At 57.0% G+C, this 21,348-nt stretch overlaps 1 protein-coding gene across 1 annotated transcript in view; it reads right to left on the bottom strand.

The window, feature by feature from the left end:
- RXRA (retinoid X receptor alpha) overlaps positions 1–21,348 on the bottom strand; it is a 112,465-nt gene that overhangs the window by 69,963 nt on the left and 21,154 nt on the right. The window lies entirely within an intron of this gene.

Here is a 21,348-nt window from a genome sequence, read left to right as displayed (position 1 = left end):
CCCTTCTGTAATCATCCAGCCGAGCATCTCCATGTGCCCCCACACACAGCAGGGATTTCCCCTCGGGGACTGAGATGCTGACAGCCAAATGCCTTTACGCCCCAGGTACCCCCTTACGTACGAAGGAATCCTGGTGAGATAAACCCAGAGCCATCAGGAACAAGCACAGCCACTGCTCTCAGCGCAGGGAGCACCTCCCCAGACGCCTTTCAGCAGCACTGGGGAATCACACAGGTTTCACCCCCCGCCCCGAGCTCCCTTCTTTAACCCCCAGCATTTAGCAGACACAACACCACATCCCGACCGCGCTGCAGCCCAGGGCTGCCGGTTTTGCCAGCCCAGAAACAGGGCCAAGAGCTGAAAACTCCCCTGAGCTGGCAGGGAGTCCCCACAAAGCGTGCAAAGAGGAGGATTTACGTTGCATCTCTCCCCGCTGCCTCCCAGCAGGCAGCAGAGCCGAGGACCGCAGCAGAGCATCCCTGCCCGCAGCAGCTCCTGCCTGCGGAGATCAACCCTCGGGGTTCCCCGGAGCCATCTCTCCCCGTCATCCCCATGGCAGCTACAAAAGTTCCTTCAAAAAGGGGAAGCAGCTGAAGCTCAGCCCCGCAGCCCTCCGGGGAAGGCAGCTCAGGAGCCTGAGCGCAGCGGCAGGCAGGCAGGGCAGCGAGCAGGCAGGGCGGCAGGCAGGCAGGGCGGCGGGAGCGAGCATGCTGGGGGGAGCGCATGCCAGCCGCCCGGCTCTGACGGCTGACACCCTGGCGTAACGCTTTCCAGATGTGGCTGCAGGAAGACAGAAGCAGAGCTGTTCCCTGCTGAGGAAGCTGGAAACGGTCGGAGATAATGTGGAATTCCTGAACGGGAGCCAGCGCCGGCCGGGGCCGAGGCGCAGGGACAGCCAGGGAGAGGCAGCGCGCCGGGGCCGATACAAAACTCCTCTCTCTTTTGTGTGTGTGTGTGTGTTTTATTTCGGGAACTCTGCATGTAAAAGCCCTTAATTTATACGCTGTGTGGGTTGACGGCTGTACCCAACAAATGGAACATTTTCTCCATACCCTTGTGTGTGTGATAAACAGCCGCTGCGGAGAGGCAGGGAACAGAGCCTTTTTCTTCACTGTGATAAATACGCTCCCAGCAGCTCCGAGTTTCTTGGCTTGGAGATTATTATTTTTTCCTCCTTCTCGAAGGGGGAGGTCTGGGTCCCCTCGCCAGGTACTCTGCACAGCACCAGGCAGGCGAGCGGGGCGGTGGGCAGGGCAGGCGCTGCTGCTAGTCCCTGCCCGTCTCGCCTTGCGACCTCGTCCTCCCCGAGCACCGCTGAAGCTGACGTCGTCCTGTTTGCAAACCCCGCTGCTGGCGGCTAACAGAGGAGGCGAGGCCAAAAGCAGCAGGGAGCAGTCCCTGCCCCACACCGGCGCAGATGGGCACCCGTCCGCAACCTCTCTAGGGTGCTACAGAAGAGCCACGCCATGCAGGGTGCCATAGGAGCCACGCCAGTGCCAGGGTGCTGTAGGAGACACCCCCTTGCATGCCCATTTCTCAGCGAGGAGCTGCAGGTACCTCTGTAACACAGGTTTTGGCAAGGGTGCTGCTTCAACAAGGGAGGGAGGGAGCAGTGTGGGGATCGCTGCAGAAATCCCCAAGCACCATCACTCAGAGGGGGAACCCAGAGACGGCGGGTGAGGAGCAGAGGATAAAGGGGCACGTGGCTTCAGCAAACCCCCCAACCTCCGGACAGACAGCCCGTGTTCGCTGGGCAACCCGGGACAACACACCCAGTCCCTCGAGCAAGCCCACCCCACCCGACTGCTCCGGCTGCCCCAGCCCTGCCACCGGCACAGCAGCCATCCCAAAACCCTCTGGGCAGGGGGTCACAGCGCCAGGCAGCCCACCAGGCCACACCAACAAGTGACTTTACGGTCCTCCACCACCCTGTCATCCAGCGAGCCGGGGTGCAGACCACCCAGCAACTCCCCAGGCACCATCAAGTCTATCACTGTGCATCTATTACGCAACGGATATAAATATCTATATTAAACCTATGCACACACATTGCGTAACATGACATACATTTGCCTTCCACAGAATAAAGCACGGAGCTATTTGGGGTGCCCTGTGCAAGGAGGGTAACTCTCCCCAGCACGCCGAGCTGGCCCCACCACAGTCGCGGCTCTCGGCGGGGGTCTGCAGCACAGAGCTGCTTCCCCCGCTGCCCGTGTATTTGCACAGCCGGTCCTGACGGGAGCCCAGTTAAGCTGGTGATAATGGACTTCCAGCGGGTTAAAACGGATGTTTGCCATGAGAGAAAAAAAGGACTCGAAGCAGAGACAAGGCCAAAGTCAGGAAATTTGCCTCCAAGTCAGCCATGCCCCACAAGATCAGCGCTCATGTGAAAAAAAAAAAAAAAAAACCAAAACAGAATCACAGTTGGTTTTGCAAAACGAAGCTCTGGCCTGGCTGCAGCGAACAAGTCGGGGGGCCCCCAGTGCACCCTGAGCTGGCTGCCATGTTCGCCAGGACAGCCACCGCGCACACCCCCGCAGCGTGCCAAGTCCCCAGTAGCCAAAATCTGCCTCTTTGGGCCTCCTGGGGACCCGCCAAGGTTGCTGCAGCTGGCTCACAGACACCCAAGCCACGGTTTCAGCTGGCAGAACAAAATTCAGCCCATTTTCCTCCTGTGCCCAGGAGGTGCCAGTGCCAGGGCGCAGGCACAGTGGCACCCGTGGCCGTGTTGAGCTGCTCCTCTGGGGCCACGTGCACCCACTTTGTGCCCAAACTGGCCAGTTCCTGGGCAGAACGAACTTCAGAGAGCTGAAGCCCAGGACAAGAAAACCAGCCTCTCATCCAAAACCGGGTTTTTTTCCCATTTCTGGCTGAAGCAGATATCTCGGAAAAACAGCGTTTCCTGTGGTATTTCAACACTTTCTTTTCTCAGACGGAGCCATCTGAGAACAGCCTCCAGGGCCGTCGATGGGCTTTGGAGGAGGCCCAAGAGGAGAACAACCACAGGGAATGAGGAGGGTGTCTTGGAGCATCACTCAGGGGTTCGGCTGGGCACAGCCACCGCACAGGCGATGCGGGGCAGGGGCAGAGACCGCAGCAGCAAAGCGCCAATGAGTTCAACCGAGAGCCCTACAAACACCTCCACGTTGGCAGCCTGTGGGAATTGGGGTACCCCAAATGGGCTGATGGCTATTCTCATTTGTAATCCAGCTGATGGTGAGTTCAGGTATTCATCAGTCCGGCAGCATGAAATGTTTCCAACAAAAGGAGGTGTCACACCGCAGGCAGCGTGCAGCACTGGGGAGACCTCGGCGTTGCTGTTTTGCCACCTGTTTCCTTACGGCAATTGCTAATATTCCCCAGGCATCTGCAGGAACGGGATGGCTTGAGGGACCATGAAGAGGCTGGGGCACACTTCAGCTCAAGGGATGCTTCAGGGTCCTTCCAGACAAGCTCGGGTCCAAAACCCCTCTGGTGATGGCTGGGTGATGGCTGAGGGGTCTCCTGTGCGCTCTGAGAGGATGGGCATTTCGGCAGGCAGTGCCCAGCCTGTCCCCCATTGTGGCAGAAAGTCAAGATGGAATAGGCTAAAGAAGGCAAATTCCCTCATTGTCCCTCAGAACAGCCCCTTGGTGACCGTGCAGGGGCTGCAGCTTCCACCGCAGTCAGTAACACCGAAACTTCCCTTTGCAGAGCTAGGGCTGAGACAGCAGGGAGACCCTGGGGAGCAGCCTGGGAACCGGGACCAGCTCCTGCCCTTCCCACCCCATGGACCTTCACACTGACACCCACAACCTGCCCCGTGCAGGGATCCAGCACCCTGCTCCCCACCACGGCAAGGTGAGGCGCAGCGGCAGCCTCCCCCGGGGTGACCAGCACCCATCTCCGAGACCTCCCTGGGGACGCCCAATGTGTACGTATTTTCCACACCAGTTACATCTTTATTTCCTTAAGGGACCAGCCACAGGGAACGGCTCCTCCTTGGCAGGCAGCTCCAGCACAGCTACCCCACCACAGCAGTGGTTTCTCCCACCCACTTCCACCTCCCACTCTCCCCTTCTCCCCCCTCGGTGATTTTCTCCCTCTGCTCGGGGAAGCAGGTGGGGGTGAGGGGGAGGCTAATGAGCAGCACCACCGGCAGAGGTTACCATTAATGATTTTCCCAACAGATCACACCACTCCCCTTTTAACCTCTGTTAGTGAGCCGAAGTCCTTGAATTATACAGCCGAGTGCACCCACCCCACCTCCCTCTGGCTCTGCCCATAAAACCCCCCCCACACTGGGCAAGCCCCCCGCGGGAACGACTGCCCAGCCTCACACCCCAGCCGCTGCCGGCATCCCGAGATGTCGAAAGGCAGCAAAAGCTGATGCTGATGGGCATGAAGGTCAGCGGAGAGGGAAGGTCGTCTCCGGCGGTGGAGCCGGCCGCCCCATGGGCAGCAGCGACCGCCGTGCGCCCGCTCCGCCGGGACATCCTTTCCCAAAGTCTGTCCTGGGGGTTGGCATGAGCAGAGCTCTCTCCATGCACAAATCAACCTTGTAAATGCATCGCCGGGGGAACATGAGGGAAAAGCAAAGCCATGTCTGTATTTACCCTGAACAGCACTGCTGGTACCTCTGGGTCCAACTGCTCCCCCTCCCTGCTGTCATTTCCAGCATGAAAGCCAAAGAGGTTGATCAGCTCCTGCTCTCCCACCTCTCTCCAGGGAAAGCGCCGGGCTCTGGCGAGCTCCCGGTGCAGTGGGAGGGCCAGGGATGCTGTTTGCCACAGCGGGGTGTGATTCGGGATGATTTGGTGCGTGGGGATGCACCCAGCACGGGCAGTGACCCTTCCAGTCACAGCCATCCCATTCCTGTTTCACTGCTGGGGGAAACTGAGGCACAGAAGGACCCAACCAGGGCTGAGCAACTGCCAGAGAATGACCCACGTTACCACACTGCCCTTTCCCCCCGCTGCAAAACCCACCAGTGCAAAACCCACCGGTGAGCCAGCGAGCAGAGCCCAGCGAGCAGAGCCGTGCCCGCACCTCTCCTCCGCTTCTCGCCTTGTTTCTCTCTGCAGTCTCTACAGGGAGGGTGCAACGCCCATGCACGCTTTGCGGTCCCACCACCCTGCCCGCCCAGCTGCGTGCGTGCACACACGCGTGCAAAAAACCCGCCCGTAATCTCCTTTACATCTGCTGTTCCCAGCTCGTCCTCATGTGAGCGACCCTGTTGTCTACCGAACGCATCCCGTGCGGGCTGTGCACCATAAGCCCCAGACTTGATGCTCTGCCCTTCCACCTCCCCATCTTTAAATGGGGGGGTTCACCCCTCTTCCCCTCTGACCTGGGAGCAAAACACACAGCCCCCGAGGAGAAGCACAAACCCACCGCGTTGTCCCATCCCTCCTCCGACACCTCCTCCCGGCCGGCGCACGAGCGACAGGGGCTCCAGCCGAGCGGCTGTCGCTTGTGATTTGTGGCGTTAATATTTCAGGGGAGGGGAGCGAAGGGGGTGACAACAGCCGGGGGGAGCCAGCCCCTGGAAAGTCAGTTAGCAGGGTTATAGCTGCAGGCGAAGCAATAACACTGATGGATCTGAGGAGCTGGGGTGGCAGAGGCTGGAGGAGGAGGAGGAAAGGAGAGAAGAAAGCAGACGAGGAAGGGTGACAAACAGCATAAATACATTCTGCCTTTACACGAGGTCACCATGAGCTTGTTACAGCCGTTTCATTAATTAGCCTGATCCTGCACTAGGAAGGGAGCATCACGCCATCCCAGAAGGGGACCAGGGCTGGCAGGAGAGCCAGGCAGCCTCGGGACGAGGCGACGGGCCCCGCTGCTCCCCGAGGGGCCACGCAGCCGCAGCGCTGGGCTGGATCCTCAGCGCTGAAGCGCTTCCCTGCCAGTCGCTCCGCTGCCAGAGGGTGCCAGCAGCCGCCAAAGCTGCACCCATCCATCCCACATACCCATGGGCATCTTTTCCTGAGCCTCTTCTTGCTGCCAGGGCTCAGCCAGCCCCGCTGCCCCCAGCCCTGACCATGTCCCGACAGCCCCAGCCCCCTTCAACCCGGCGGCGGATGGACTCAACAGCCGGAGCCGTTTTTAAGACCTGCAACACTTGAGAGGCTTAACGACAAGAATATCTCGATTATCCGTGCCAGGAGCCCTCGAGCAGCCCCTGCTGCTCTCGAGAAGCTTAAAGGATGGGAATTACCGGTGGGGGCAGCCCAGATCCCTCCACAGCATCCCCGGCCTCCATCTCCCGCAGCCTGCTGGGCCTCTCCTTCCGAGGGACAACAAATATCCATATAAACCCCCCTAATCGCCAGCCCAGTCTCCTCCCCGGTGCTTTTCACACCTTCCATCAGCAGCGAGGCATGTGCGACTGGCAACGGGCCACAGCCAGGCCCGCCGCGGCTCGGAGACAGTAACATTTTGCTGGGAAAAGGGCAATTTAATTATCCTGTCTTCTGTTTCATGACAACACAGGAACGTGCTGCTCAGACACAGAAAGCACCGTGCAGGCAAACAGCAATCCTGCCTGGTGCTTCCCAGTGCTGGGTCCTCGCTTCCCGGCTTTCCACTGGCAGCAAAGAGGGGCTGGGAAAGGCGAGCCCATGGAAACAACAGGGTTAAAGCCAAGCCCCAAATCTCCAGGTTTTTCAAGAGTCCAAAAAAGCAGGAAAAATGTTTTTGTTGTCCAGCTGCAATGCTTCTTCCGAGCTCAAAGCAAGCGCCGTGTCTCATCTGGGGGCTGTTTGGCCAGCGTGGGTCTATTTTTACAAGGAAAATGGTATTTCGAAGGGGAAGGTTGATCAGAAAAGGAAGAAATATTAAAAATACTGCAGTCCCCTTTTGGGAGATCAAACTATTCACTGAATCCAGCCAGACTTCACAAACCATGTCTGACCTGCCAAAGGACCATTTATTAGAAAATTTACTATTAAAATATATTAAATAATATAAAATATATTGAAATCCACCCCTTAACTCGGCTCTCCCCACAGACAAGGGGTGAAGGCAGGAGTGTGGTGTCGTGCTGGGGGGGTTGCAGTCAGGACCACGCACTGAGGCAGTGCTGGCCCCGTTCTGTTCCCCTGGGGCCACTGGGGATGGGGACAGAGGATGAGGATGCTGCCGGGTGCAGCTCCGGTACCACAGGGTGAGCAGGAGAGTGCCGGGGATGCTGCAGCGTCGGTCCGGGCTTGGTGCACGGGCAACACGTGTGCTGTGGCGTTTGTTGTGACAGCAGCTTCATTAGCACCAAGGAGCCAAGCCGCCTACCCAAGGACATGGCGCAGACACCCTGATTAGTACGTTAAGGAAACTCGTTGGTGGGGACAGAGCAGGTGTGAGAGGATGAAGGGGGAGGTGGAGTGCTGGCACAGGACGGCGGCAGCCTGACCGCCTGGCTCAGAGGCAGGGCAGGAGGATGGAGAGCAGCAGGAGAGCCCGGCTCCTCCAGCCGAGCCAGGTCCTTCTGAGACCCCCAAGTGCTGCTGCCACTTGGCAGGGCGAGAGCTGCAGTGACAAGAAATAAGCGTAAGAGGGAAGAAAGGCTCTTTCCAGATAGGAAAGTTGTCTTCACATCACAAGGAAGGAGAAAACCGATCGGTGTGGGGCACACAAATGGGGCGGGGGTTGTGCTGGTTCAGTCAAGCAGCGCTGCCTTGGTGCCTACAGCACTGCCGCAACCACCCGAAATCCCCGGCACTAGGAAGTTCCCACGTCCCGGTGTAAACCCAGCGACAATCCCAGCGATGAGCTGGCACGTCCCGAGACACGGGAAATGACCTGGCAGCCTGGCTTACAAACAGGTGACAAAGCAGCGAGGTGGTGGCACCTTGGGGACACCAGTCCTGCTTCCCTGCTGACAGGCTGTGCGCTGCAGAGCCTGAGCGACGCAGGAGAGCCCGGGAGCTTTCCCCCAGGGTCCCCTTAAGAAGCAACTTGCGCTCTCAGGGGTCCCCCTGATTTAATTTTCACTCCCTTCCCCACATCCAGGAGCAGCTTGTGCAGATTCTCCCAGCCCCGCAGCCGCAGCCAGCCCCTCGCTGCAGGTCAGGAGCGATAACAGACTGCGGAACCGCTTCAGAAATACCCGATGCGACAGAGGAGGCCCTATAGCAAACGCCTGATACCAGGCTGGGTGACAAAAGGCATTTCTCTCCTCGGAGAAATCTGTTCTGCTGTGCCTGTTGGGGAGCCGCCAGGCTTCTGCTTTTTGCAGCGCCGGGCAGCTTTGCATCAGCTCAGCTCCCCAAGGAGCGCCACGGCTATCCCCCCCTCTCCTCCCTCTTTGCTTTTTATGCAAGCAATGAGTCACGAAGCGCTCGCAGGACTACGCCATCCCTGGCGCACGCACACAGCAGCTGCGGTGCCCGGCATCGCTGCCCGGTGAAGGACGGGTTAAGCCGACCCCGTGCTGCCCCGTCTCCCAGCAGGTGCTCAGCCGGGCAGCGATAGGTGCCGCCGGGCAGGTCGGAGCCCAGCGCCCCGAGTCCTGGGGTTGGCTTGGGCATAAGTTTACGTTAACCAGCTCTGATGGCTGCTTCGAAACGGCTGCCGCGGGGAAAGAAAGCCCCGGGTGGGCACACCTGCCCCTCGCCGCGGCGGAGGTGGCAACGGGGGGCCGCGGGGGTACCGGCCCTGCGAGGCCGCGGTTCGGGTGACCGCCACCTGACCCCCCTGTGCTGGCTGGGGGACAGAGTGACCCAACACCTGAGCAGGGCTGGTGGTGGCCAGAGGGGCTGGCGACGTGGCCGGCCGCACACTCCACCTGCTCCCCGTGCTGTGTTGAACCCGGGTCAGCACCCAGCAGAGCCCTCCCTGGCGCCCCAACAGCCCCAGTGTCATCAGAGCCCCCCCAGGCTGCACCACCCCACTGCTCCATCTCCCCCCCCCGGCAATTTGCACATCGGTTTTAATCATCCCACAGTCCGGAGTTGGCAACAGGAGTGGAAGCGTGTCTCCCCCCAACGCTGCTGCATCCCAAGCGGTGCAAGGTGGAACCCAGAAACCAAACATCCTGCCATTTAGGGTGATGTAGGGTGATGCTCCACTCGACAGGACAAGCCAACCCCTGGGCTCGAGGCACATGTGGCCCCAGGAGCAGTCGGTTGACCCCACAGCACCGGCTCGGCTGTGCCTGCCGGGGGAGCTGGAGCAGCAGAGGGGACCGTGAAAAAGGGGGGACCCTGCAAAACGGGGGGACCCCAACCTGCAACTCTGGAGAGCTCACAGACCATCCCCACACTGGAGCCCATCCATGCCGTTGCCCATCCTGGCCGGGCACGGAGATCACAGCGTGTCTGCACACAGGTGAGCGAGGAGGAACACGCTCGTCTAACTCTCTCCACACAACCAACCACGGCCACGCACATCCCTATGAGGTGTCTGAATTGGAGATGAGCAACCAGAGTCCAGACTTCAAGGATGTCGGCATTAGATGTCATTTGGGATGTTTTTCTTAATCAGGCCCATTATCAACACTCAAAAATGTGCCTCTGACACCCTGGGGATGCTTATTCCTGACGCTGCCTCAGGAGCAGCAAAAATGCAGATGATTCAGCTCCAAAATTATCGACAGTGGGATGTAAGCCTCCAAGCAAATCTCTGGCTATTCCTGGGCAAAAGCTCAAAGCCGCCTTTGCTTCTCTCTCCTCCTCTTGAAATCATCACAGAATATATTCCCTTTTTTTATTTTTCGCTTTTTTTTTCGCTATGAATACATTCTTCTCCCTCCCAGCCCTGTAAGAAGGGATGGGAGCAGGAGCTCTGGGGACGGCTGCCCTGCTCCCCGGGGCTGTGGCCGCTGCCCGCGCTGGCCAGCAGCCCATCGTGCCAGCGGTGCCGTGGCACACGTATGCCAGGAAGGGCAAACACGACCCCGTCGGCCTTTCCCATCTGCTGGGAGGATTTGCACTGACTCGCGCCAGGGCTTGATGCCACCGCGCTGCTGCCGCTATTTTCTCTCTGTTTTCCTAGACATTTACACTTCCTCCCTTCACCCACAAGATGGTTTCCAGGCTTCAATTCTCTTCCCTATGGCAACAAAAACCCAGCCAGGAAACCTCAACCCACTCGCCCGACTCTCTCACAGGCAAGTGAGGTGGGGGGAGCCCCAGCCCCCTTCAGGCTGGTCGCTTCAGCTCGACGCAAAACTATTTTAAAGCAAAACTTTTGACACTATTATAAAGCAAACTTTGCCACACGTGTGGTCATGTGGGTCCAAGGCTGTGCAGTGCCCAGAAGCATCACCAGAGCCCTGGCGAGCAGGGGGACACCGGGAGAAGGAAGGGACTTGCAGAAATCCCCACTGCACCTGCATCCCAGCCCAACCAGGGCTGAATCCACGCAGCTGCGGGGCTGGAGCACAGGACAGAAGCTGCTCTCCAGCCTGCAGCCACCCTGTTCCAACAGCAGATACACCAGGGATGCTGCACGATGCACGCGCTTCTCCAAAAATACCCAATTTGTTCCTCAGGGAAAGGACAGAGCAGAGAGTGGGTGTCGAAGAGGAAAGGGGGAGGAAGGATAAGAGAGCAAACAAATCATATCAACTCAAATCAAAACAGGCCACGGAAATGATTGCACTTAAGCTTTTCACGCCTGGCTAATTTTTTTATTATTCAAAGAAATTCCTGTTTTTGTTTTGCCTCCTCGAAGGAAGAACCAGAGGGGAGAGAGCTCCTTCAGCAATCACAGATAATAACTGCCGCGGAAAAAAGGCTTCCTGCTCAAACAATGGGAGACAATTAGCACGAGCCACCGTGCGGGAGCATCTTTTAATCTGCCCTGCCTTGACAAAACAAAAAAAGAAACGCTTCGCGGAAAAGAGGGCTGCAATTCGGTATTTATTTTGGGTCGGAAAGCCGTGAACCCTGACACTGCATCGTACGCTTTGCTGCCGCAGCAAAACCTCAGGGGAAACTGGGCCAAGGGATGCTCCAAAGATGCCCAGCGAGTCCAAACAGCCAGGACACGCTGCACTGGACAGGATGCAACCCTCGAGGTGGCCACTGGGCTCACAACCGCATTCGCATCCCTCGTTTCAGCTGCGTTTCTGCTCAGGACTGCCCAGCGGGGAGGGACGAGGAGTAAACTCTGATCAAGCTCAGGCTTCTGCAAGACTTTGGCACGTGTCTTTGCTTTTTCACGGTGCTCCCACGCAGGTCACACAAAGCCACCCATCGGCCTTAGAAGGACCTTCTCCCTCTAGGATGACTCTCTGATGCCAATGGAGGGCTGAAGCCCTTCAATACCCACCACACAGCAGCTGAGACGCTTCTCCAGCTCCTCAGCCCGGTGCCAAGGCCGCCGAGGAAGAGCAGCAGCCTTCCTCCCGCCCCAGCCGCTGCTCCTTTAACTCCACCGTTGGAAGCTCCGGGAGAAAACACCCGCACTGAAAATCCAACTGTGCGTCATTCAGCTCTCATTTTGATTGTTAAAAATTCATTAATGAGAGCAGATTGGTATTATATCGCTGCCTTAATTAAAGAGGGCTACGGAACAGCATTTTAAATAGCAATGTCATTTTCTAATTGACACAGCTACATTATAAAGAAAAATACTTAAACAGAACTTGAAACCAAGCCGGTTTCTTCTGATGGCAGGGCTCATTTTGGCTTAAATTTTTAATCTGCTTGTTAAATATTTACGGGTAAGGAAAGGGATAATGTTTCTCCAGGTGTACAGTTCCCCTCCTCCGGCCCAGTCCCCCACGAGGTTGCTGCGGGAGGAAGGCTTCACCACCCAGGGAAGCTGCTTCTCCATCTTCCTCCGTGCAGGACCCCGTGGCTGCAACCTTCCCAAGACCCAGGAGCTGCACCAAGACCCCAAGCCCCACTCAAATCACTGCTTCGCCTGCATCCTTTCCGCTAAACCCCACTGGATTTGAGTGGAAAACATGCTTTTTTGGTGCCTTTCTTGGGCCAAGCACATCTTCCCTACCAAGGGCAGAGGCATGACCAGGGCTGAGCACGTCCGTGCCTGCGGCGGGTGCCAGCATCGGCTGGCTGGATCCCTGTGGGCTGGATGGGGAGGCACAGGGATGTGACACGGGGATGCAAAACAGCTCAGACACCGGCCAAAAGCATCCCGTGTCAGGCCACGCTCAGATGCCTGATCTCCCCCTCTCACACAGAGACGCTCAACACCTCTCTCCCGCTATTTAAGGTGTTTCATACACAAACCTCCTACAGCCTACAGCTAATTCCACACATTTAAGAGCACAGATTCCTCCTGTTTTCCATTTAGGAAAAAATCTGGCCACCACTTCAAGTACTGGGGCAGAAAATCAGGGAAGAAAACGGCTTCATATGCCTGGATGCAAATTCCTCTGCAAAGGCAGCGTGTCCCCCTCTCCCTGGCCCCGCACGGCCACTCGCCCCCTGCACGCAGCAGCCTGGGAAACCAGTCCCCGCTCATGCCAGCAAGAGATTTTTCCACCAGCATTAGTGGAAATTAGTGGCATTAGTCCACGCCTGCGTTGCACCAGCCAGACAGAGTGAACTCATAGAAAAGTCGTCCGTACGCCAAGTCCATTGAAACCGGTAGCACCGTGCTTTGGCCCCTGAGCTCAGTACAAGCACGAGGGCAGGGTGAGCCAGAGGACAGGTTGCTCAGAGGCTTAAACTCTGGATCTGCCTCTCGTTAGCTTTACAGATGACCTTTCAGATCTTAGAGACAGCCCACCACCCTGCCTCAGTTTCCCTTCTTGCCACTGCCTGTCCCCTTTTTGCAGGCGCTCCCCCCCCGAGAGGGGAAATGTCAACTCCTCCTCTCCTCCTTCTCCATTTCTCTCCAAGGGAGGGATGCCCACCTCCACACCCCATGGGAACACAAAGGGCAGGAGCTGGCACCCTGCAGGACGTGCCCAGGGAGGCGACAGCGTGCCCAAGGGATGCAGACCTCGCTACAGGAGGGTTCGGTCCCACTTGTTCCCCATCTGAGCATCCCTCTGCGCCCCTCCGCCCCGTGTCCCCAGCTTCCGTCGCTTCCCCTCCTGTCACGAGAGGGTGAGGCTGTCCAGCTGGCTCGCAGAGGATCTGGACAGGCTGTTTAATCAGGGAGAGCGATTCGGCCGTAATTTCTTCTGATAAAGTATTACAGATGCTACATTTCTAGCCATCTGGCAGCAGGCTGCGTTTCCTGCCTCTGCTTCTCGCGCTCTCAGGCGAAGAGAGGAGACAGGGATCAAAAATTAAAGGCGGGATGGCAGGGAGGGCTGTGCCAGGATGGGAAGGGAAGCAGGGCTGAAATTCCCATCTTCCATCCCTCCTGATGCCACCCTGCCCAGCCCTCAGGCACCACTCGGCAGAGGACGGGACCAGTGAAGAGCACATCAATGCCCCAGGAGAAGCAGAGCAAGTGGGGCTGGAGCTGTTAAAAGCCAGGCTGTCCCCTGGCAAGGCAGGGACAGAGTCCCCAAACCATCCCCCTCAGCTGGAAACCCATCCCAGCAGGGTGAAACCCCTTGTCCCCAGCTGCCCCGTGCATTATTCCCAGCACAGGCACCGATCCGGATCCCCAGACCCTCAATCCCAGTCACGGCATGGGGGGAAGCACGTGCACCCATGCTAATCAGACTGGGGAGAGCCCAAAACCAAACACAGCAGAGTCCATCCAGCCTCACAACCTAACGAGTAATTCACCCCAAGACAAGCAATCCAGCGGTGCGGGGGGAGGCTCTGCAAACAAAAGGCAGCTCGCTCGGATTTCCCAGAGCCTGAGCAGAACCGTCGCAAGGTTCAGCGCATTAAAAATAACTGAAGGGACGGGCTCGCACTTCATTACTTTCGACAGAACTGGGTCTTGGTCACGCCAAGTATCTGCTAGGGAGCAATCACAGCGCCGCACGCCACAGCCCTCCCTTGTGCCACTCAGGTGTGAAGCCGAAGCTAAACAGGGCCAGGGATGAAAGGGGGGTGCAGAGGGCTTTGTTCTCCCCTTCTCCCCGACCTGCCGTTGCAAAATGTACAGATCCCTTACGCCCGGCACTCTTTACATCCCTGCTCCTGCTCTGAGGACTGCATCTCTCCACCCACGTTTCAGGGAGATGGGGATGTAGGTACCCCCAGGAGGGCTGGGCAGAACAGCACGAGGCAGTAGCAATGCTTTCGTCAGCAGCACCGGGCTGAAAAAACACAGGAGATGCCTTGGCAGAGGGTGCCACCAATGCTGGCAGCGGCGCGTGGGATAATCAGCCCCAGATGAAGTTTCTTCGTGAGCCACAGAGAGTTAAAGGCTGGCTGAGGCCCTGAAGCATGAGGTTTATGCATATGTAGCTAATATAATACAATTATACATTAATATATAACTAACAGTCATGGTAATACAACATTACAGTAGGTAGATTATCCCATCTCCTGTAATTTATTATTGTTATTTGTAATCCATTAGTGTCCAGAGCTGAACCCGGGTCGGAGTGCAGCATCCTGGCACGCTTTTGCTCGCCCTGGCAGGAGCAGGCAGATGGAAGCCCCCAGCTGCTACGGGGCCAAATCCTGCCCCAAACTCCTTTGGCAGCGAGTCCTGCGCAGAGACCAGCCTCCCCGCAGCACCGGGACCTGCTCTCGGGGCTTGGGGTCCCCGTGGGAGACATCCACCAACACGGGATAAAGCCACGAGGCTTTGCCCACCCAACACTCCCCCTGTGTCCTGCCCCAAAATGCTGGGGCCAAACGGGCCGAGGGTCTCAGCAGGTACCTGGCAGGGGTACCTGGCAGCTCCAGGGCCGGGCCACCGCCTCGCCATCACCACAGAGCCATTCTAGTCGCCTTTGAGAAGAAGGAACAAAGCCCAACTGGTTTCACGCAGCCACCAATTAATCTTGATCGACACCACCCTCCATAGTGAGTCATCCACCCGAAGTCAATTTACATTTTTATTAAATCACACAGGAAAATTAGAAGCGTTATTACTTCCCTCCGATTCAATACGCGTTCTGTGTTCCCCCACCATTCACCGTGTGGGAAAACATCCCGGCATCTCCGGTTTAACCGTTTCTTCCCAGCACTCCCCACCCCAAAGCATCCCTTTTGCTTTCGCTAGGCTGGAAATAAATCAGGCCAGCCTTTCCAAGAGGGGAGCAGGAGAGAAACCGGATACCTCGAGAGAAAGTGCAACAGCTGGCGATGCCGCTACCCGGGGAAGGAGGACCAGGAGGGCAAACGGTGGCAGCCCCTGGCACGGCGCATCCCTGGACACACCAACACGTGCCACAGGCAGCCCCACTGATCCGGACCCTGGAGGGACCCTCCCCCAGCTCCAACCTGCTGCTTTTCTCCACAGGGACAGATCCTCCCACTCGTGCAACCGTCACAGCCCTCGCACCAAGCTAGATCTGCCCCGGGAAGTTCACTGGGAGGAAAAGGCAGATCCGTATGCGCCGCAGCAGCCGGGCGATCGATACACATTTATATCCATCCTTAACCCCATCCCGTTCTGCCATGTCTGCTGCACGCAAGATTATATCATCCTCACTGCTACAACACAAGCATCTAAATTCAACATCAATTTATTTATGGCCTCTACATGATACAAGCAGATCTGCGAGAGAGCAGGAAATGTATCTTCGGAGAAAGATAAAAATGTGCGTGTGCACGAGCGAGACCAGAGGGCTTCCCCGGGAGTAGCTTTGTGTGTGCGTGAATCCAGGCTTGTGGTGAACGCCGCTACGCTTATGTGGCTATTTAGTGGGGTAAAACAAGACGAAGGTTCTCCTATCACTGCTAGAATTAATATTTGCTTGAAGGGAAAGCCCAAAAGCTCCCACTGGGATCATGTCTCCATTCTGCTGGGGACTAGGATGGAGAGTCCTTGCTCTGAAGAGCACTTTATCTGGCTGGGTCAGAAAATTATTTCTCAAGGATGAATGCTCCTATGATGGAAGTATTTCCCAAGGATGAATGCTGATTGTTTGCAAAGCCTGATCAATTTGGACTGTATTTCCTGTGGACGGAGCATGAGGAAGGAGGGGAATTTCCATTTTGCGATTAAATTCCAAAAGTACTGTATTTTTCTCCTAAATCAGGACAAAAGCACGGTTTGAAACCTCTGTGCTTCCTGCCAACGGGGAAGACTCCCAAGCTTCAACCACACTCTTTGCAATTCAATTAGCTGTGTCCTAGACAAAACCCAGCAACTTGACCACGGCCGCGCAGGAGGGCGAGCGGAGTTCCCGTGCCTCCCTGCCACCTCCACAGCATCCAGCCTCCGATCCCCGGCTGCAAACCCCCTCACTGCAACTCTCCAAACTCTACTGCTTGGAGATTTGCACACTGCTGCATAAAAACTGGGGTTCTCTAGATGCGTACACGGCTGGTTAGCGCAGGCAGGGTGCCTGTGAGCTGCCTGCCCCTCGGCACAGCCCCGTGAGCAAAGCGGGCTTCAAGCTGGGCACGGCCACCGTCTCATTTCTACCTATCCACAAAGCCCAGCACAAAGCTCACCAGCCCTCCTGCCAGGTGCTCAGTGCACCAGGAGCAGAAAGCTCCCAGGCATGGCACAGGGATGCTCGTGGCACAGGGATGCTCATGGCACAAGCAGAACCTTTTGGAAACACCCTGCTGTTGAGCCCCAGCTTTGCAAAACCCCCAGCCCAGCCCTTTCCACCTCTCCGGGCTCTCCCCTCGGTCACCTCCATGCAGATCTGCTGGCTCAGCACTGCTGCACCTGCCCCCACCCCATGTCTGAAAGAGAAGCCACGAGCAGAGATGGGAGAGGGAATCCCCTCGCCAGCGAGGTGCGGAGCCCTGCTCGCCTGCCACATCCCCATGAGGCACGTTCCTCCTCGGGGGGCAGCTGCGATGCAACTTTGGATTTCCCAGGCTGCCTGAAAAGGGCCTTTCGCGAATTCCTCCGATGCCTGCAGCGCTTCTGAAGTCCTGTTTTTCCACTCCAGCAGCCCCCCCCTCCTTGTTTTCCTTCTCCGGCTGCTGACCCAGATTTCATAATGAATGAATCCATGCAGCGCTCTTCAGACTTTAATTATTTTTTCACTTTTTCTCATCATACATTATGCATCAATAAGAAAAAAAAAAACAACACACCACAGCACAATTAATTTAAGCTTGAATGGTTAACTCCTGCCTATCACTAATAGCACAAGTGTCTGGAAATTGCAGCTCTTATTTTAGACCTTGCATTAATGTCAGGGATGTAAACAAACAGGTTTTAAGAGGCCGCGGTAGCTTGGCTAAGAGAGCAGATGACAACTAACGTATTTCTTCATAAAAGCTTCTTTTTTAGGCTATTTACAGCAAGAACCTGCTACGCACCTGTGCCCTTTCTCCCCCTGCTCTCTCGCCTGTGGTTCGGGCAGGATGGTGATGGGGTCAGGCAGGATGGCGATGGGGTCGGGCAGAGCTGCCTGCAGCGGGCAGGCTCAGCCCCCCACCACCCAGGGGGTGCCATCCCCACGGGCCACGCTCCCCGAGCGGGCGATGGCTGGGCTCCCCAGCCCACACGTGTGGCGCCTGCCTCCAAAACCCAAAGGGACTTTGCAAACATTCATGAATGAAGCTCCCAGCAGCCTGGGGGAAGGTTATTATTAGCTGGCCCGGAGGTCTGAGCAGCAGAGGGACTTTTTTCTCTCTGCTCTGTCAGCTCAGCCCCGGTGCTTTCAAAGGGGTGGCTTTGAGGTAGAAGAATCGATGCAGCCCTGGCACATCCCACGGCTGCAGGGATGCTCCGGTCCTGCAGAGACAGCCCAGAGCAGATTAACGCCCCGGCATCGTGATGGCTGATTTTTGGCACAAGCACGACGATCTCCTCTCAGCGAAGAGGTCCCAGCGGATGAGGCGCTTAACCACAAACCTAATTACTGTCCTCCTCCCCGCTCCTCAAGCCTGCCACTAGCGGAAGGCCGGATTTCCCTGCGCCTCCTCTCCGCTTGCGGCTGTTTCTGTCGGCTGAGAGCGCAGCCGGCACGATGCTGCCTCAAGTGCGGCGACGGAGCAGCTGCAGAGGGGACCAGAAGCCCATGCTGGCTGGAAATTACGGTAATGGCTGGTTCACTGGATCAACGTGAAAGCAAGGGGGTGTCATGAAACAGGAGAGGCGCGGAGGAGCTGACAGCGGCTTGTTTTCAAATCACACACCCATCCCCTCCCTCTGCTTCCCAGCCGCCGTCTCCTGCTCCGGGAGCACGTGCCTTTGGGCTGGCGCATCCATCCTGCAAAGGGCTCAGCACCCCGCCAAGCCCACCCTGACCCAAAGGGCAGCCACAGCACGAGCGGGACCAGAGGAAGCTCCCACGGGATCCCACCGGGAGCGTGGATGACACTAGAGCAGAGCTGGGGCAATGGAGAAGTGGGAACAAACTCCAGCCCTCCCCAGGACCACAGGGATGTCGTGGAAACCTCCCAGCTCACAACCAGCGGGATGCTGTCTCTTTTCCCAAGGGATAAGGTTTTAATCCCTCCAACCCCCAGGCCAGGGAAGTTCCTGAGCCTTCCCAGCTGAAATCCCAGCCCTGCAGTGGGCAAAGGTAGCGCTGTCCTGAATTTAGGGATGGTCAGAATCTGACCATCTATCTGCCAAGCTCTTCTTGCTGCCCTGCCTACACAAGTCCCTTTAAAAAAATAAAACCAAAACCCTCAAGCAAACACAAAAGGCCCTAATTTGATCATATTCCTCTGAACTAAAAGCACCTCTGACCTAAATTCCCACCGAGGGTTGGAATTCACCTTCTGCAGGCAAAGGATTACCCGAGAAAACAGCAGTGTGTGCATGGAGAGACATCAGCTCCTGCTCCCACCCAGCCCCGGGGTCTCTGCCTCCCACCCTGGGCAGAGGGGAAGGAGGACAGGAACCCCCAGCGTGCCCTACCCAGGCCTGAAAGCGCTTGGGTGTCTCAATTTATGTAAAGTGGAGCTAATTTCATATTATCATATGATATTAAAGCAGCCTACCTCTCTCTTCCATCCCATGTGCAAAACCTGTGAGCAGAGCTAAGGGAAGCATATGGAAAAACATCTCCAAGCACAAACATCCACCTACTGCGCGAGCTGCTGAAAGTTAGAGCGCTATCCAAAAGAGGGGGATCACAAAAGAGGTTTTAACCAAAAGAAAACAGCCTTGTGCATATTTTTTTTCCTCCAAAAACACCCAGAGACTGAAGCTCTGCCTGAACACATGCCTTGCATTTTTGCTACTTCTGGCAGTTTAAAAGGCAGCTCGCAGCGTTCACCAGTTTTGTTATTAAGGTAACAGCCAGAATTATTCCCACTCTGTCATTAGGAGCAGGTTTCCATCCCCTCGGAGCCAGTCAGGCTCCCGCAGGTTTGGGGAGGCTCTGGCAGTGGCAGGAGGGTTTGGTGGGCGCTCGGGGGGACCAAGCCAACCGCACACTGCTCCTGTGCCACGGCTCATCTAACCTCGCTCACCGGCTCGGCCGCAGCACCCCCTGAGTTTGTCAACACCTTTGCAAGAGGTTTCCTGGGGAGAAGGGAGAAAGGAGATTACAAAGCGCTGACAAGCTCACGGTATGCCCTGAAAGCTGTCAGCCTCCGCTGAGCTTCCTCCGGGGGCTGCACGGAGAGCGGGGACCCCACGGTCCCACGGCAGCGGGAGCGAGCAGCCAGCCCGCCCGGGACGAGACCGTCAGGTCACGCTGGGCTGAGTCACCTGAATCTACCAGTTCTCATCAATCCTTCTGGCAAGAGGAACAAATAACCCTCAGGGAAAGCTGTTTTTGGAGGCTGCTGAATTGTTCTTGGCACTGCTCGGAGAGCTTCAATTCGCTAGAAAATCCCAAGCATTTTAATATAGCCAGAATATTTGCTCACAGGATGACAAGCCCCGCCATGAAATGGGATCCAGCCTCCGCAGAGCTGGCCCATCACGGGGACACTTCTCTGCTGCCTTTTTAATGTCAAGAGGGAAGGATGCCGAGACAGAGCCTGGGTCACCTCCTGCACAGGGGGTCACGGCCACGGGGGTCTGCAGACACTCCCCAGCAGGAGCCAGACCAGCCTCGAGCCATCGGGGTGGGTTGCTGCAACCAGCCGCTTGCCCAGCACAGCTGTGGATCCCCAGCACACATCCAGCATGGCCAAGCACCACGACCCCCCCTCCCCAGCTCCGCCAGGGGGTTAATCCTTGCCTCATCCCCACACCACTCTCTGCTGTGCCCTTTCCCGGCGGCAGCCGCTGCCAGCCAGGAGCAGCCCTGGCCACCTCCGTGTTGACTTTGGCCGTCAGCAACCGCGTCTCTTCCTTGGAGCCACCTCGCAGGTGGTCAAGCCAACGCCAGCAGTCTGTTTTCCCTTGGCCCAGGGGAAAACGCCTAATTTTTTTTTTCCTTTCCTTTCTTCTATTTTAAGATCAGAGGCCTAAAATTAGCTCTGCTCACACAATGGGCCTCTGAGATTTAATCTCTTCCCTGCCCAAAAAGCTGACAAAATAAGTTGCTGTTTGCAGCATTTCTACAAACTTCTCAGGCCACAGAAGTAAGTAAATAAACAAACAAACAGTAAGCTCAGGAGGGCCAAAGCGTTCTGTCCAGAGGGATTTAAAAATAACTGTACTTGCACAAACCTCGCTGCCCACCTACTCACACCCAGCGAGGAGCCCCAGCCCGAGCCCTCGGAGGGCCCCTCTCCCTCTGCAAAACCCCCACAGCGCTGCGCGTACCGCAGACGCTGCTCAGATGCTGCTGCTTCTGGGGACCACAATAAAAAGCCAACAGACATAAGACTGCCTGCGTGGGCAGTGGTTACCGAGAGCATCACGATTATGGCTGCCTCCCCCTAAAACACACGCAGGGACGGAGCAGGCAGAGAGATGCTCCGGCTCCAAAGTCCGCAGGGTGCAGTTTGCTTCCCCAGAAAAGCCGACAGGAACCTACGGTGGGATCTGACCCTGCCATGCCTAAAACCCTGGGGCGACTGTTCACCACGTCAAGAGGAGCAGGATTAGCGCCTGGCTTTAGTCGCAGCCCTGATCCTAATGCACCTCGACTGCGGGAGCACGGCTCCTCCACATCTCAGTGCCTCAGTCTATAAGGTGGGGTAATCGTACAGACCTTGCTCCCAGCAAAACAATTAGTCAATGTTTGTAAAGTGCCCTGAAGTTAATTAATTGCCATTAACTCATTAGCTAGATTTTGACCTCCTAAGCCCAGGTTTAAGCCATGCCCTGCTAGGCAGGGGCTGGTGTGCTCAGCTGGCTCTGTGCGTGCAGAGCCCTTGCGCAGCTCGCTGCACTGGTGCCCGAGCGGTGCTGCCTGCACTCTGCAGGGTGTTTCTGCAGGGCTGCGTGAGGCCGGCGAGCTCTGCCACCAGCACCCTGCCACGCCGTGTCCCCGGGGAGTCTTCTGGGCTGTCCCCGGCGGGGGTCCGGCCACACCGCTCAGCC

Source organism: Strix aluco, chromosome 20, assembly GCF_031877795.1.
Source record: "Strix aluco isolate bStrAlu1 chromosome 20, bStrAlu1.hap1, whole genome shotgun sequence".
Lineage (NCBI taxonomy): Eukaryota > Metazoa > Chordata > Aves > Strigiformes > Strigidae > Strix > Strix aluco.
Note: the sequence above shows the minus strand (reverse complement) of the source record. Positions and strands in the feature narration are given on the sequence as shown.